Genomic DNA, 19,308 nt, shown 5'->3' with positions numbered 1-19,308 from the left:
CCAGAACCCATAATGGCCCAAGTACCTAAACTGGTATGAATATACCCAGTATGGACTTGGGGGTGATTTCAGAGATGTGGTTTAATCCAGTCAGGTAGTGGTTTTGGATCATATCCCTGGGCTTGGTTCCAGACTGAACTACACTCAGAATGTACGCTTTTTTATTAGACTTCAATGAGGGGGAATCATATAGAGCTCCTGGGAGGGAAGCTCTTCCCATTTCCTACAGAAAACCTATGTCAGAGATTCTCATGTGCTGTGTTCCATGAATCTGTTCTGTGTGATTCTGTCCAGTCCCTTCATCTGCACTGAACCAGACAATATGGACTGGGGCAATGCCTGGGTCCTCACGTGCCCACTCTGTGTTTCCTGGAATGGAAGAGGTGTGAACTGCAGGGAAATCAGCCCATCCCAGATTCTAGGGCAAAATTGTCGCCATGGAGCTCAGTAGCCATGACCCCACTCAAATGGGGACCTGTATCTTCTTTCTTTTTCAAGGAATTTTCAACTTCCCTGGCCAGTTTACCTAGGACTCCTCCACATCTCAGAGCTCTTTCCTCTCATTTCACCTCCTCAAGTTTGACCATCCATGATGCTCAGACTAGTTAGGATCCTCTACTATCCAATCTCCAATCTCCAATGATTTATTCCACATAATACGTGTCATACTTCATGGTTACATATATTTTGTAATTAATTACTTGAAGTCCATCACATCCCCAAGAATAGTAGGGATAAGGAACTGGATCCATGTCAGTTAAGCACATATTTTAGTTTTGATGCTTGGTACGTTGTGTGAAGATAGTTGATATTTGTAGATAAACTTTGTCTGATTGGATAGGTGAATGGGTTTACTGAAAATGGAAAAAAATAAGTAAAAGAGTTCATTTCACACACACACTGCGATCTGAAATAATCAAGCCTGCATCCTCCCCTGCTGCCTTCCTCTTTAATTTGTGTAAATTTGGTCCCTCTTTCATCACCCAGACCCAAGGATTCCTCATTTTCCACTCCACTTAGCTGAGAATAAGGAAAAGCTGACAAACCCAAATGAGCCAATCAATACAAAAAGAAAATGATGGAAGTGATAATGGTTACATAACTTGTGGCGCCCAGTGTAAAATGAAGATGCAGGGCCTCATGCACAAATTTCAAGAGGGTGACAGAAAAACGTCAACCCGGTTTCAAGACCTGTCTGATTCACTGCTCACCACCCATGAAAGCTGCCCTACCTAGAGCAATGGGTAATCCAATTATTGCACACTGTGGTATGGACCAGCATTTTCTGAGTGCTTCCTGGGTGGCAGGACCTGGGCTGGGTACTGCACACGGCCCATAGCTAAGTCTTCACCACACAGCTATTAGGTGGAGCGCATCTCCTCCTTCCTAAAGGTGATTTCAGGATATGAATTAGTTATCCTAAAACACACTGGTTTAGGACTACTGTTGATTTACAAATAGGTTTTCTCCTATCTCCTGTCCATTCCAGCTCACTGCCTTCCAACTCAGTCCTACCCACGCATTGTCCTGAGGACCTGGCTGGACCCTCACTCCCATCTTCCTTGTCCTGGTCTCTGTCTCACACTCAGTCTCTGTAACTTCAAGGAAGTCACTGTGTGCAGGGAGTGCCAAACTCTGGGGTCACAGTGATCTGGATTCCTTTCCCAGATGGAGACTTACTGGAGATTTGACCTTGAAGAACAGACACAATATCCCTTAGCCTTCGTGTTGCTGTCTTTAAAGTGCGGATGATATTTAAGTGTTAGAAAGGATCTCAGCAGAAGAAAACCTCCACTGACAGGCCTGAAATAACTGATTCCCCACAAATAGTAGTTCTTTCTCTTACATTTGCCTTCTGGAAAAGACAAAAAATGGGATCCCTTGAAGAGAGGTTCCCATTTCCTCCAGGGCTCTCCCTGCACCAAGATCCCAGATTTTCCAGGCTTGTTTCCACAACAATGAGCATGTGACCATCTATGCCTAGAGAAAAGGGATGCTCTGAGCACCAGGATAACCAGGCACAATGAGATCCCAGAACAAGACAGCAGTCCCCAGTCACTGCATGTGTACAATGACTGCAGGCTTTTTAAAAGCCCCCAACAGATAGTGCCCCTGGAGGTTGTGGTGACAGGTCAGGGGCCTCCGTAGCCTGCCCCTCCACCCTCTGCTTCTGTCCTCATGCTGGACATGGTTGTGCGTCCCCATATGGATCCCATCTCTACCTGGCTCGCTCACAGTACTGTAGGCACAGACATGAATCATGGTGCTGCAGAGTCTCATGGTGTGCCCAGAGAAATATCTCTATAATGATGGTCAGTAGCCTTCAAATAACAAGGTGGCATGTAGTTTTGTGAAGTTTTCAATGTAATAAATAATTTGGTCTTCACATAAACCTCACAAGGAAATTAATAATCTTGTTTACATTTACATGATGAGAAAGTCAAGGTTCAGAGATCCTGCAGCATGTTCAGAGTCACAGAGCCAAAGAGTGGAAGACCCAGGAATATGCCAGGCTGCCAGATACCAGAGCTCAGTTTTGCAAACACTACGCATTTGCACCTTTTATTAGTTTCCTAGGGCTATCATAACATTACCACAAACGAGTTGGATTAAAACAAATTAACTCTCTTACAATCCTGGAGACTATAATCTCACAATGAAGATATCAGCAAGTCCATGCTCACTATGCAAGCTTTAGGGGAAAATCCTTCCTTGCCTCTTCTCAGCTCTTGTTGATCACAGGCACTCCTAGACTTGTGGTAGCATGACTCCAATCTCTACCTCCATCTTCACATGGCTGCCATCTCCTCATGTGTCCTGTCTTCACATGACTTATTCCTTTTGTGCCTATTCTCTGCTTCTTATAATGACAACAGAAATCCTGGGTTAGGGCCCATCCTAATTCCTTAGGGTCTTATCTTAACTTGATCACATCTGAAAAGGCCCTATTTCCAAAAAGGTCACATTTACACGTATTACCATAAGGGCTTCAATGTATCATTTTAGGTAACACGATTCAATTCATATGAGTATCCAAAATAAAACATACATAGGAATTAATTTATCAAAGGAAGAGCAACACTTATACACTGTAGATTTGTTTTCTTTTGTTTTAATCTGCTGAATGAATTCTGAAAAGACCTAAATCAATGCAAAGACACTCCAGGATCATGGCTTGGAGGATTTAACGTTGTAAAGGGGACAATACTCTCCAAGGCAACCTACCAAATCAATTCAATCCCTTTCAAAATCACAAAGCCCATTTCAGCAGAAATGACAAAGCCGTTGCTCTAATTCAAGGTTGTTCCAAAAGACCCACAATAGCCAAAAAATCTTAAAAAAGAAGAACAAAGTTGGAGAACACACACTTCCTGGTTTCAAACTTAATACAAATCCCCAGTAATCAAAATAGTGTGGTGTTGGCATCAGTACAGACATATAACTGCATGGAATAACATTGAAGGACGGGCTATAAACCTGTACATATGTGCTGTTGACTTTTGAGAAATGTTCCAAGACCAGCTAATGGGGAAAGAATGGTCTTTTCAATAAATTGTGTGGGGAAAACTGGATATACACTGGCAAAAGAAAAAAGCTGGACACATCTCAAATCATCTCAAAATGGATTAATATAAGGATTAAAATTATAAAACTCTTAGAGAAAAACAGAGAGTCAATCTTCATAACCTTGGACTTGACAATAGTTTTTTAGTTATGACAATGAAGGACAAGTAGCAAAGAAAAAATAGACTATACCAACGTCAACAAATTTTAAAATATATATCAAGAGTATAATAGACAACCTAAAAAATTGCAAAAGACATTTTCAAATCATATATATAATAAAGGTCTAGTATGCACAGTATATAAAGAATACCTTTGACACAACAACCCAAAAAATGACTCAATTAAAAAATGGCCCAAAGGCATTGAAAGAATAAACATAGTTAATTTGTCCATACTACCTAAAGCAATCTACAGATTCACTGCAATCCCAATCAGAATCCTAATGATGGTCTTCACAGGAATAGAACAAAGAATCTTAAAATTCATATGGGGCAAGAAAAGACCCTGAATAGCCAAAGCAATCCCGAGAAACAAGAACAAAGCTGGTGACATTGCAATCCCTGACGTCAAAATATATTACAAAGCCATAGTAATCAAAATAGCATGGTACTGGTACAAACACAGGCACAAAGATCAATGGAACAGAACTGAAAGCCCAGAAATAAAACCACACATCTACGGACAACTGATCTTCAGCAAAGGAGCCAAGAACATACGCTGGAGAAAGGAAAGCCCCTTCAATAAATGGTGCTGAGAAAACTGGACAGCCACATGCAAAAGAATGAAAGTAGACCATTATCTTACTCTACACACAAAAAGATACTCAAAATGGACCAAAGACTTGAAGGTAAGGCCTGAGACCATAAAACTTCTGGAAGAAAATACAGGCAGTATACTCTTTGACATCAGACTGAAAAGGATCTTGTTGAATACCATGGCTACTCAGACAAGGGAAACAAAAAAATAAATAAACAAGTGGGACTTCATCAGACTAAAGAGCTGCTGGAAGGCAAAGGAAACCAAGATCAAAATGAAAAAACAACCCAACAAGTGGGAGAAAATATTTGCAAATTGTATATTCAGTAAGAGGTTAATCTCCATAATATATAAAGAACTCACACAACAGAACTACAAAAAAAACAAACAACCCAACCAAAAAGTGGGCAGAGAATATGAACAGACATTTTTCCAAAAAATATATACAGATAGCCAATAGGCACATGAAAAGATGCTCAACATTACTAATCATCAGGGAAATGCAAATCAAAATTACACTTAGATATCACCTTATGTGCATTAGACTGGCTATAATCACCAAGACGAAAAACAACAAATGTTGGAGAGGTTGTGGTGAAAAGGGAACCCTCATCCACTGCTGATGGGAATGCAAACTGGTGTAGCCACTATGGAAAACAGTATGGAGATTTCTCAAAAAATTAAAAATAGAAATACTATATAATCCAGCTATCCCACTACTGAGTATTTATCCAAAGAACTCAAAATCAACAATACAAAGAAATTTATGCACCCCATGTTCATTTCAGCATTATTCACAATAACCAAGACATGGAAGCAACCCAAGTGCCCCTCAGTTGATGATTGAATACAGAAGATGTGGTATACATATACAATGGAATATTACTCAGCCATAAAAAAGACAAAACCGTCCCATTCATAACCATATGGATGGATCTTCAGGGTATTATGTTAAGCGAAATAAGCCAGACAAAAAAAGACAAACACCATATGATTCTACTCGTATGTGGAATATAAACAAACTTATGGAGAGAGAACATTTTGGTGGTTAGCAGGGGGAAGCAGGGTGGAGGGTGTGCACAAGGGGTGAAGGGGAAAATATATATGGTGTCTGACAAATATTAACGTACAACTTAAATTTCACAATGTTATAAACTATTATGACCACAATAAGAAAATAAAAATAAAAAAATGGTCCAGTGGCTTGAATACACATTACTATAGGGAACATGTACAAATGCACAGCAAGCATGTGAAAGATGGTCAACTCATTAGCAATTAGAGTAATGCAAATAAAACCACTATGAGGTGTCACTTCACACCCACTAGATTGAACATAATTTGAAAAAAAATAAATGTTGGTGAGAATGTAGAAAAATCTGAATCCACATACATTGTTGATGGGAATGTGAAATGATTCAGCCACTATGGAAAGCAGTTTGTGAGTTCCTAAAAAGTTAATCCAGAATTGCCATATGACCCAGAAACTCCCCTTGTAGGTGTAAGTTTCAGTAATGCAAGGTTAATAAGCTCTAGAGATCTGACATACAACTGCTTGTCTATAGTTAACAATACTGTACTGTGCATAAAAATTGTAAGGAAGGTAGAGATCATGTTAAATTCTCTTACAACAATAAAGAAAAGAAAAAAGAATTTCAAACAGGTATTTGAACAAACACTTTTGCAGGTATGTTCATAGAAAAACTATTCACAATAGACAAAAAGTGACAACAGCCCAAATGTCCATCAACAAATGAATGAAAAAACAACCAAAAAAGCCTGTGAATTGCCTCCAACCAGTGCTTTTGCTGAAAGCATGAAAATGGAATTCACAATATCAGATGAAGAGTTATTGTCTGGGGGACAAGAGGTGTGAGCAGGCAGAAATGACTCAGAGGTTCTGATGGAGACTGATGAAGAGAAGGTGCTGCTGTTTACAGAAACAAGGAAGTCAGAGAGAGGAAGTGTTTACAAGACACAAAACCACAGACCCAGACCAGGAAAGAGGCAGTGGTTCCCTCTGTGAGTCAGCTGACAGTATTATAAACATCTCCCCAGGCCTCCTTATCCTCTTGGGGTCATCCATCCTGTGATAGCGCCATTGTCTTCTCTAATGAAGCAAGGCAGAGAGTGGAAAAGCCCTCAATTCTTCACTCTATTCCATCTCACATACATTGAACAAATCCACTCACCTTGTTAGAGTGGAAAACATTTGAGATTTTAGAGATTTGTCCACTAATGCCCTCTTATTCCTCATAGACATGCAGCTGGACATGGTGGGTTTAACATGTGAGACACAAGTCCCAAAATGTCCGATATTCCTCCAGTTTCTTTGTGTTTACGGATGGATCTGCTGATGAGAGTTCAGCCTTGCCCAGTAATAACAATTATGCTCAGTATAGAACGCTTTGCTCACAATTAATACCATAAAGGTATTTCTCCAGTATTTTCTGTCGCCTGTTTTTGCTCTTCATAAGTCCAGTCCCAATGAACTTCTCATTCGTTTGAGGGTCACTGGAAATTTCTCCAGTAATTTTAGGATTATTTTTTAATTTATTCTCAATGTTCTTTAGCAAAGTCAAGATATGATTTCATTTTTGAATTCGTGAACTTTAAACCCATGCTGTTTCTTCATTTCTGTAAAAATTTCAACCATTCTCTCCTCAAGTTTGCTGAACATCATTCTCACTTCTTTCATCCTGAAACTGTGATAGATGTTTATTTACTCTTCTCATTCTTTTTCCTCTGTATATTCAGTATTTTTTTCTGTTTCTCCATTTTTGATCTGACTGTGATGCATTCTAGAAAGTCTAATCAATATTTTTTTCTGGTGACATCAGCAAAATGACAGAATGGGAAGTTGCAGCCCTCCTTCCCCCACAGAAACACTGATAAAACAATGATATTTGGGCCAAAATACCTTTATGTGAACTCCAGAATCCACTTAATAATTTGCAACACCTAAGACAAGCATAAAACCAAGACAAAATGCTTTGAACTGGATCAAAAGAGCAGTTCCACTTTTCCCATGTCCCTCCTCCCCCAAGCCACTGAGAGACCAGGTTAGCCCAGGATTTCTCCCTTGGATAAAAGAGTGGGTGAAGCTACATCTGAGGGTGCTGTCCCAGAGACCTACTGGTGTCTCACATCACTCAGAGTGTGAGGTGGCAGGTGCACCTGGGGCAGCCAAGGACAGAGGAAAGGGGCTCCGAGCACTGACACAGCCCTGGGACTGCTCCCCCAGGATGGAAGGAGAGGAGTGGAGCTTGCACCCAATGTCCTGGCATTTCAGAGCACTGCCCTATAGAAAAGGGGTAGGGAAGTTATGGTGGCCCACACAGTTCTGCGAGAGAAGAACTTCTCTTGGGAGAAGGTGCCCAGCCCTGAGACATCTCCCCCAGGAGGGAGTGAGAGAAGTGGAGCTTGCACATCCACAGAAAACATATGAGAGATTCCCAGAAGCTCCAACTGGGCTGATTGGTGATCTTTCCCTGCCAGAACAAGACCATAAGGCCTGGAAGAGATGCCTGCTTCTTCCAGTGGGCAGACAAAAAGCAAAGCCATGAGAAACATGATGAGTCAGGGAAATATGATATGATCAAAAGAAAAAAATAAATCTCCATTAACTGACTATTAAAAATAAAGATCGAAGAGTTGCCTGACAAATTTTTAAAAATAATTATCTTAATTACTTTAAGTGAACTAATCTTCAACAAGGATGCCAAGAACACACAATTAGCAAAGCATAGTCTCTTCAATAAATGGTGTTGGGAAAACTAAAAAACCACGTGCAGAGGAATGAAATTGGACCCTAAGCACACAGCATATACAAAAATCAACACAAAATGAATTAAAGATTTAAATCTAAGATCCAAAACCATAAAACTGCTAGAGGAAAACATAGGTGAAAAGGTTCATACGTCAGTTTGGGCAATGAGTTATTTTTGGTTATCACACCAGAAGTGAGGGCAACAAAAGCCAAAATAGACAAGTAGATTGCATCAAACTAAAAAGCTTCTGCACAGCACAGGAAACAATCAAAAGAGTGAAAAGTCAACTTAAAGAGTGGGATAAAATATTTGCAAATCATATATCTGATAAGGAGTTAATTTTCAGAATATATAAGGAACTCATACAAGTCAATACAAAAATAATAATAACCCAATTAAAAACGGCAAAGGACCTGAATAGGTATTTCTCAAAGGAAGACATCCAAATGGCCATTAAGTATATGTGAGGGTGCTCAACCTCACTAATCAGCAGGAAAATGCAAATCAAAACCACAATGAGATACCACCTCACGTCTATTAGAATAGCTACTATAGAAAAAGCAAAATGTAAAGAGTGTAGGTGAAGACGTGGAGAAAAGAGAACCCTTGTGCATTGTTCATGAGAATGTAAATTGGTGCAGTCATTTTGGAAAACAGGTGGAGGTTCTTCAAAAAAATTAAAAATAGAACTACCATGTGATCCAGCAATTCCACTTCTAGGTATACATGCAGAGGAAACAAAATCAGGATCTCAGACAGATATCTGCATTCCTATGCTCATTTCAGCATTATTCATAGTAGCCAAGATATGGAAACAACTTAAATGTCCATCAACAGATGAATACATAGAGAAAATGTGGTGCATACATATACAAAGGAATATTATTCATACTTTAAAAATAAAGTAATTCTGCCATTTGCGACAACATGGATGACGCTGGAGGACACTATGCTAAGTGAAATAAGCAAGGCAAAGACGAATACAACATAATTTCGCTTACATGTGAAGTGTAAAATAGTAAACTCATAGAAACAGAGTAGAAAGGGGTTTCCAGGAGCTGGAGAGAGAGGGAAGTTGGGAGACGTTTGTCAAGGGATACAAAGATACAGTAATGCAGAAGAAGTTCTGGAGAACTAACATACAGTCATGTGACTATAGTTAAGAAAACTCCATTGTAGATCAAAACAGCAATCAAAAACCTCCCAAAAAATAAAAGTCCAGGACCTGATGGCTTCCCTGGTGAATTCTACCAAACATTCAAAGAAGACTTAATACCTATTCTTCTCAAACTCTTCCAAAAATTGAAGAGGAAGGGAGGCTTCCTAACTCATTCTACGAAGCCAACAATATCCTGATACCAAAACCAGACAAGGACAACACAAAAAAAGAAAATTACAGGCCAATATCACTGATGAACATTGATGCAAAAATCTTCAACAAAATATTAGCAAATCCAATGCAATTATACATTAAAAAGATCGTACATCACGATCAAGTGGGTTTCATTCCGGGGATGCAGGGATAGTTCAACATCCACAAATCTATCAACGTGATACACCACATTAACCAAATGAAGAATAAAAATCACATGATCATCTCAATAGATGCACAGAAAGCATTTGATAAGATAAAGCATCTATTTATAATAAAAACTCTAAGTTAAATGGGTATCTAAGGAAAACACCTCAACATAATAAAGGTCATATATGACAAACCCACAGCAAATATCATTCTCAATGGAGAAAAACTGAAAGCTATCCCTCTAAGAACAGGAACCAGACAAGGATGCCCACTGTCACCACTCTTATTTAACATAGTATTGGAAGTGCTAGCCAGAGCAATCAGTCAAGAAAAAGAAATAAAAGGGATCTATATTGGAAAAGAAGAAGTGAAACTGTCACTCTTTGCAAATGGCGTGATCATATATATATAGAAAACCCTAAAGAATCCACTAAAAAACTTTGAAAAACAATAAATGAATACAGTCAAGTCACGGGATACAAAATCAACATACAAAAATCGGTTGTGTTTCTATACACTAACAATGAAGTAGCAGAAAGAGAAATTAAAAATACAATCCCATTTACAATGGCAACAAAAAGAATAAAAGACCTATGAATAAACTTAACCAAAGAGGTGAAAGATCTGTACACTGAAAACTATAAAACATTGTTGAAAGAAATAGAAGAAGACACAAAGAAATGGAAAGATATTCTGTGCTCTTGGATTGGAAGAATTAACACCATTAAAATGTCCATACTTCCTAAAGCAATCTATAGATTCAACGCAATCCTTATCAAAGTTCCAACAACATTTTTCCCAGAAATAGAAAAAAAAAGAATCTTAAAATCTATATGGAACAACAAAAGACCCCGAATAGCCAAAGGATTCCTGATAAAAAAAAAAAAAGAACAAAGCTGGAGGTATCACACTCCCTTATCTCAAAATATACTACAAAGCCACAGTAACCAAAACAGCATGGTGCTGGCATAAAAACAAACACAGAGATTAATGGAACAGAATCGAGAGCCCAGAAGTAAACCCACACGTTTATGGACAGCTAATACTCTACAAGGGAGCCAAGAGCATACAATGGAGAAAGGAGAGTCTCTTCAATAAATGTTGCTGTGAAAACTGGACAGCCACATGCAAAAGAATGAAAGTAGACCATTACCTAACACCATGCACAAAAATCCACTAAAGATGGATTAATGACTAATGTAAGTCCCTAAACCATGAAACTTCTAAAAGAAAACATAGGCAGTATGCTCTTTAACATTGATCTTAGCAGCATATTTTCAAGTACCATGTCTGACCGGGCAAAGGAAACAAAAGAAAAAATAAACAAATGGGACTACATAAAACTAAACGGCTTCTGTACAGCAAAGGAAACCATCAACAAAATGAAATACAAACTAACATTTGGGAGAAGTTATTTGCAAACCGTATATCAGATAAGGGGTTAATATGCAAAATATACAAAGAACTCATATTTTTCAACAACAACCCAATTAAAAAATGGGCAAAAGATCTGAACAGACATTTCTCAAAAGAAGATATATAGATGGCCAACAGGTACATGAAAACATGTTCCACATCATTAACTATCAGGGAAATGCAAATCATAATTACAATGAGATATCATCTCACTCCGATCAGAATGTCTATAATTAACAAGACAGGAAACGAGTGTTGGAGAGGATGTCTAAGGAAGGGAACCTTGAACACTGCTGGTGGGAGTGCAAGCTGGTGAAGCCACTATGGAAAACAGCATGGAGTTTCTTCAGGAAATTAAGAATAGATTTACTATATGATCTAGCTATTCCACTACAAAGAACTTGAGAACAAAAATTCATAAAGAGACATGCACCCCTATGTTCATTGCAGCATTCCTCACAATAGGCAAGACTTGGAAGAAACCTAGGCGCCCATCAAGTAACAAATGCATAAAGAAGATGTGGTATATATACACAGTGGAATACTACTCAGCCATAAGAAATGATGAAATCTTGCCATTTGTGACAACATGGATGGACCTTGAGGATATTATGATAAGTGAAATAAGTCAGAGGGAGAAAGTCAAATACCGTATGATCTCATTCACAAGTAGAAGATAAAAACAACTACAAACAAACACATAGCCACAGAATTGGACTGGTGGTTACCAGAGGAGAAAGGGGAAGGGAGGAGGGTGAAAGGAGTGATTAGGCACATGTGTGGTGATGGACTGTAATTAGGCTTCGGGGGGTGAACATGATGGAATCTACACAGAATTCGAAATATATTATGATGTGCACCTGAAAGTTAGATGTTATAATCCAATGTTACTGAAAAAAAGCATAAAAACAATAGTGTATCTCTGTGTAAACCATTTAAATATATCAGTAGCATTGTTTTGACCAACATTTTTAGTATATAATTACTATTTTTTAATTCAGCACATTTTTATGCTAATATTTTTCTAATTGTTTAATTTTATCTTGGTTTCTATAACATGTTTTGGGTCTGAATAACTATCCCCTTCATTTAATTTTTTCCCTTGGAGATGTACAAGTTTGTAACACCTTGTAAATCTCTTTTTAAATTGATAAAATGAAAAATAAACAAATTAACATTTGTTTAAAAAATTTCTTTTTGATGTCCATTTTTGTTTGATCCTCACTTCCCACGCACCTGATTTTCTGAACACAGATTCTCCCAGGACCATCCTGACCTTCAGGGCTGAAAGGGGTGGACTGTTGCAGCTGCCCTGCCCCTTTGCATTCACTTTTCCAGCATCACATCTCATTAAGGATGTGCCCAGCAGGGATGTCTCCACCATGAGCCTCACACTCACACATGGACAGATGACCTTGCAGGGATGTACTTGATTTAATCTATTTCAGCACCACATGGGAGGTGGCTCATTGCTGACCATGGTTCTGGGTCAGTGGACAGAAATATCCCAGTGACAGTCTTCAAATATGAGGGAGAGGAAACAGGCTTCCATATTTCACTTTGAGCCCTGCTCCCCTCCCTGCCTGTGAGGACCTGGCATCCCTCTCCTGTCCATACAGAGGTGGAAACCTCCACTCTCATGATCCCTTGATTGTTCCAGACACCTGTGGCCACTCAACCTTGTCCTCTTTTGTCTGTTGTGGTTCCCTCTCAGTTTCAGAAATTTTTGTTTCTCTTTTCCTGCAATCGACTGTGGCTACATATTTCAGAAATATTATAACTAGGATTTCTCATTACGGAGCAGATGGGGCCTCTTAAGTGGATGCATCAATCATCCACTCGGGCTGTGGAGTCCGCTACCTTGATCATCTCATGTCTCAAACCCCATATGTCTTAATCAGCTCTGGAAATCAACAATAGTTGATTTCTTCCATGTCCCTGGCACCACTGACCCCAAAACCACTCTGAGTAGGTTCCTTACAACATGCGGCAGAGGAGGAACACAAGGCTCAGAGATTGGACGTTGATGCTAGAGGTCACATGAGTAGTGGATGATGGAGGAATATTTAAATAAGAATAAGTTTTGTCCTGCAAATCAGAGCACTAACCCACTCACTGACCCCTAAAGCTCAAGACAGCTCCAGGATGAGGAGAGCTCCACCTGAGAACAAGAGGCACTGAGGAGGCAGGAAGGACTCAGAAGTTTGTTCCCTGAGAGATGGAGGTGGATGCTGTTGCAAGAAAAAAGAGAAGTTGGTGAAGGGGGCTTATATAAAGAAAGCCCACACTCCAGGGCCAGGAGAGGAGAGGTATTTCTTTCCCTTATTTCACTATATTTCTCCATAGTACTCATTACCACAATAACCTCAACCTAAACTGTACAGTCAGATGTTGAGCTTGTGTCTCTGCTGATCTGAGCTCTGCAGTACAGCAGGAACCTGCATCTTCCCTGACGCATCTCCAGGGCCTGTATGACCACTGTCCATGGTGAGGGCCCTACAAGGATGCTCTGATGGACGGGCTGAGGATGAAGGATGATGGAGGCTCTGTGAGGGAAGGGCATACCCTGAATATCCCACACCTGGAAGGGGCATCTCTAGGTCTCTTTGCTCCTCTATCCTGAGAACAAGAGCCAGGCTCTTGAGAAGAGGCAGTTCCCCTTCCTGTGGGGTTGCTGATGTGACAGTCCCATGATGAGGAGGACCAGTCTCTGAGTGTCTACACTTAGTGCATCTGTCTCTCCTGCTGGGAACTGTGGTTTCCTCCATCTGCACAACTTGGTCCAGAAAGAGGAGATGCCATGACTCCCACCCTCACAGCCCTGCTCTACCTCGGTGAGATTTGAGGAGGGGGAGGGGAAGCCCTAGTCTTGGAGGGACCCCACCCCACAGCCAGGCTCTGGTCTGTCAGGAGACCCCAGACTCAGGAGGCTCATGAGGAGGAGGGGTTCTGTTCAGGCTTCAGGGGCAAATCTCTCACAGGGAACTCTCTTCCAGGGCTGAATATGGGCCTGAGGGCACCAGTGCAGGCAGGCGAGTCTGTCCCCAGGTGTCCCAGTTCCTTCCTTCTCGCTGGGAACAAGGGAACCCTCTCCCCGAGAGAGCTGGGGGTGGGCAACAGCAATTATGGGCTGAGGGATGAGGCATCTAGGAGGGTCCTGGGGCTGAGAGCTGAGGAACTTGGGATGGGGAATGTCTTGTGACTCAGCCTCTGATTTCCTACCAGGGACTCTCTCCAAACCCACCATATGGGCTGAGCCAGGTTCTGTGATCCCCAGGGATAGGCCCATGATCATCTAGTGTCAGGGGACCCTGGAGGCCCAGGAGTACCATCTGGATAAAGAGGGAAACCCAAAGCCGTGGAGCAGACACAGCCCACTGAAGCCAGAGGACAAGGCCAAGTTCTCCATCTTACACATGGCAGAGAGATATGCACATATGCAGGGAGATATCACTGTTACTATCTCAGCCCCACTGGCTGGTCAGAGCACAGCAAGCCCCTAGAGCCGGTGGTGACAGGTGAGAGCACACTCTAGGGTCCAAGCCTCAGGCTCTGCCCTCAGGATGGGGATCGAGTCTCAGGAGGTTCTCCCCTCTCACAGCCCAGACCTGGAGGATATGAGGGAGCTGTGACCCCATTTAACACAGTGCCTCCTCCTCTCCTAGGAATCTACAGCAAACCCTCCTTCTCAGCCCTGCCGAGCCCTGTGGTGACCTCAGGAGGGAATGTGACCCTCCAGTGTGGTTCACAACTGGGATTTGACAGATTTGTTATAACTAAGGAAGGAGAACACAAGCCGTCCTGGACCCTGGACTCACAGCGACACTCCAATGGGCAGTTCCAGGCCCTGTTCCCTGTGGGTCCTGTGAATCATAGCCACAGATGGACGTTCGGATGCTATAGCTGTTACAGGAACGCCACCCAGCTGTGGTCACACCCCAGTGACACTCTGGAGCTTCTGGTCACAGGTAAGGAATGCCCATCCTGGCCCCATTCCTGTTGTGGGGCACCAGACAAGTTATTGGATTTTTTGCTCCTGGGGAGCCCCTCATGAGAGGGTGGGGTGAGGGGATTAGGGGGATCCTGGGCCAGAGACAGAGGGTGAGAGACAGTGAGACGTGGGGGCCAAGATGGAGAAGGGGATTTATGGGAGGACTCAGTCCCTGCAATCCACAGGTGGTCTTTTTCCCAGGTATGTCTAGGAAGCCCTCCCTCCTGACCCAATAGGGCCCTGTCCTGGCCTCCAGACAGATCCTGACCCTCCAGCGTCTCTCTGATTTTGGCTACAAAAGATTCCCTCTGCCCAAGGAAGAGGATGTGATCTCATTCAGTGCCTTGGCCAGGAGCCCCAGGCTGGACTTTCTCAGGCCAACTTCCTCCTGGACCCTGAAAACAGGTCCCACAGAGGCCAGTACAGATGCTGTGGTAGACACAATCTCTCCTCCAAGCTGTCAGCCCACAGTGACCCCCTGGAAATCCTAGTGGCTGCTGAGGAACCAGTGGGTCAGAAAGGGACCCAGACTCTGCACAGGCCCTGCTGGAGGAGCCTCAGGTAGTAATGTCAAGATGAGGTGTGTGGGGTTCTCAGGGAGGGAGAGAGACAGGGAGACAGGCGATGGGTAGGGAGACCTCAGAAGAAACAGGAGAGACAGAGACGAGGGTCTTCAGAGAGAGGCCTGGGGACTCTCCGTTCAGAAAAAAAGTGGGTGAGCAGCCCCTCACCCACTCTTCCTCTCTCTAGGACAGCTCCCTCACACACCCTACCTCTCGGTGCAACTGGGCCCCAAGTTGACCCCAGCAGAGAAGTTGAGGCTGCTGTGTCAGTCATGGGGCTCAAGGGGCACCTTGCTTCTATCCAAGAAGTGGGCAGGTGATCCCCCTCTGAGTCTTAGATCAAAGTACCAAGCTCAGGAGAAGCAGGCCTAATTCTCCATGAGTTCTGTGAAAGCCCACAGGGGCACCTACTGGTGCTACAGCTCAGACAGGACCACTCCTTACCTGCTGTCACATCCCAGTGACACCCTAGAGCTTGTGGTCTCAGGTAAGGGGCCCCTGACTCTGCCCTTTCTGAATCAGTCAGCTCAGGGCTCTGTCCTCAGGAAATCAGAGAGTGTAATAAATGAAGGGGCACAGGGTGAGGGCCCACAGAGCAGGGTTCATCTCATGAGAGGGTGGAAAAATGACACAGTCCTCCTGCCCCTGGGGCACCCCAACCTTGAAGTCTCAGCAGAAATATAGAGTATGGAGGGCTGAACGAGACATGGGTGAACCCAGGAGGAAGTGACTAGACTGAGGGTGGAAAACAGGCCCCCACCACTCACGTCCTGATGTCTCCATCTCAGAATCTGAGCCTCTGGTGTCCCAGGTCCCCCTGGACACTCTCCTATAGAAAGAAGCTTCTCCGCCCACAGGTACCGCTCTGCATGGCCCTCCTGTTCTCGCCTGGAGGCCTCATGCCACTCAGCGCACACCTGAGACTGAGAAAAGACTGTGCATCGCTCGCTGGGGTCAGTTAGGGGATTACTGCACAGCACGTCTGTGTGTAGCTCACGTCTACTTTGCATCTTCTGTGCACACTTCTCTATTATGCTCTTTTTCTGAGAACTATTTAAGCCATATTTTGATGTATAAACTTATGTATTTAAATAACGTAATACAGATTTACGATTCAAAAATAAGTAATTCTACTATTGTTATTTGGATTAGATTAAATTCATATATTCATTATGGAGAACAACTTTTTGCTAATATCAAGTCTTCTTATCACACAAATTTTCAAAAGAAGTTTATTAATGAACTTCAGAAGCATTTTCAATTTTATTCACAAAAACTGTACCACTTCATAGCTTATTTTAAGAATAGCTCCACTGCTTTTCTAATTTATAAGTAAGGTGTTTGTTTCCTTTATATTTTCTAAGTAACAGCTAAGTACACATGAAGAAGCCCTTGGTTGGGGTATATGTCCTATTCACTTACTAAAGATTCTTTCCCTTCAATTATTTTTCAATTGATCTCTTCTGATATACCACTAAAAATTTCAGTGTCCACAAGTAAAAGGAAATTTCACTTCTTTATCATACCTATTTTTATTGCTCCAAATCCTCTACGATGACACAGTAAAATGTTCTTGAGCTTCACATCTGGAAAACAGCTTAACTTAGGCCCAACATTAGTTTAAGGCAAACTCATTAAAAATCTATGTTTTCTGTCTATAGTAGTATGTGCGTGTTCCATCCAATTCATTTTCCTGTTTCACTGGGGTTTTATTAAAAACGCTTTCTTTTCCAGACAGTTGTACATCTCCTGCACAATTATCTTTTCTCTCAGATTGATCACCATGTGAGACACATTACAAAGGCTTCAAACTTGGTGAGAGATTAACATGTTTTCCTTTTTTTATCCTCAGTCAATGCTATAATTCCACTGGTTTTTCCCTGTTCCTTGAGATTCAAAAACCGGAACTGTGGACTTCTTTGGTTCTAGACTTTTAACAAAGAAAGGTAGAGGTTGTCTTTTCTTTTTAATTAAATTATTTATTTATTTTCGGGTTACATCATATTTTGAATTCTGTGTAGATTACGTCATGTTCACCACCCGAAAACTAATTATAGTCCATTCCCTCACATGTGAGCCTAATCACCCCTTTTCCTCCCCCCTCTCCCCTTCCACTAAGTGCCCAGAAGAGGGAAGCTCCATCTTCGTGTCTCTCTTTTTGGACAAACTCTAGATAGTCTGATGAATTATCAAGTAGAATTGGCTAATCAATTGATTTTTATCAACCTCTAAGAGGTTGTGTCAGTGTTTACACTTTGATTCACTCTCCAAGTAAGGAAAAATAGTGTTTTATAACTCAATGACTAAACATTACCTTTAGAAAATACATACGTGCTTGTTGTGTGTATGTATCTATATATCTACCATTGTAGATATTACTAACTATGAAGAACGAATTAATGAAAGAATAAGTGGATGGAAGACTCCAGGTGATGGTTAAAATGCACATCCCAGAGGGGAGGGAACTGGACGAGGTGGGGTGAAAGGGCCTCAGCCTCAGATTTTCACTCCTTTGTGCTCCTGACATTCAGGAGTCCCTGACACCAGCCCCTCATCCCTGAAACCTGGAGCCCCAGCTGTTGAATAAGAGGAAACTCTCAGCTGTAGGGAACAAGCTTATGGCATCTTGAGTCCCAGACTGAACACAGAACATACAAGGACTCAACTGTCTCTGTACTGGGACACCATTTTTCTCTCCCAACCTGAACTCTTGGGGCACATCCAACCTCTGTTCCACTGTGACTAACAGGTTCTGAATTCAAAGAAAAAAAGGAGCCCAAGTGAATCCAATGAGGAGACCAGAGAGAATCCTGCTATAGCAGAGAAAAGGTTAATTAGGAAACTATAAATTATGTCATGATAAATGGGGTGATATAAAACACAGTCCCCAGAGGAAAGGCTTCACTTGTATCTCTTCAATCCCTTACCCATCTACTATTTTGTTTTCCTCAGGAGCAGCTGATATCCTCAACCCATCACAAAACAAGTCAGACTCCAACAGTGGTGAGCAGGAGAAAGTCCCAGTTCTGAGGCTGGGCTCAGAGGGTCATGTCTAGCCAAGGGGAAGCAGGTGCCCTGGGTGGACATCTATGGATCCTGGAGTGATTTTTGTCTGTCGTGACCTCTGTGATCTCTTTGTCCAAAATTCCTAGACTCACACCCCCAAGACTACACAGTGGAGAATCTCATCCGGATGGGAATGTCTGGGTTGATGCTGGTAGCCCTTGGGGCACTGCTGATTCAGGCTCAACACAGCCAGAGAAGGACCCAAGATGCAGCCAGGAGATAAACACAAGAGGGATCACTACATCTTCGGAGTAGTGGAGCATTAGAACAAATCTGATGATCCCAGAAGGTTGAAAGAAAATCTGGACCATAAGTTTGGGGATCTGTCTGCTGAGAATGTTGAGGAAAGTAAATCTGGTTTAGAGTCAGGAAAATGTCTTGAGTGCTCCCCGTACAGGACTCTCCAGCCATTGAATGTGTATTTTCTCTCTCTACCATTGTCGACTTTCTTTGACTGTTTCCCCCTTTTTCTTACCCCTATGACATGAGGTTACATCCCAAGTGTCTGGTTTGGGTCCATATGTAAATCCTCATGTTCTCACCCACTTTTATGTAATGCAATTTTATTTACTGGTAAGAACCACATTACCGGATGTACATTGTTGAGTCTCCCTCTCTTCAGTTCACAGGACTTCACCTGGTTTCAATAGCTGAATA

The 19,308-nt window shown here is 41.9% G+C and overlaps 1 pseudogene; it reads left to right on the top strand.

The window, feature by feature from the left end:
* Positions 1–13,831: 13,831 nt before the first annotated feature.
* Positions 13,832–18,874, top strand: LOC124251410 (leukocyte immunoglobulin-like receptor subfamily A member 6; annotated as a pseudogene).
* The last annotated feature ends 434 nt before the right edge of the window (positions 18,875–19,308 follow it).

Source organism: Equus quagga, chromosome 13, assembly GCF_021613505.1.
Source record: "Equus quagga isolate Etosha38 chromosome 13, UCLA_HA_Equagga_1.0, whole genome shotgun sequence".
NCBI lineage: Eukaryota > Metazoa > Chordata > Mammalia > Perissodactyla > Equidae > Equus > Equus quagga.
The sequence above is the reverse complement of the archived record's forward strand: the minus strand, read 5'-3'. Positions and strand labels throughout refer to the sequence as shown.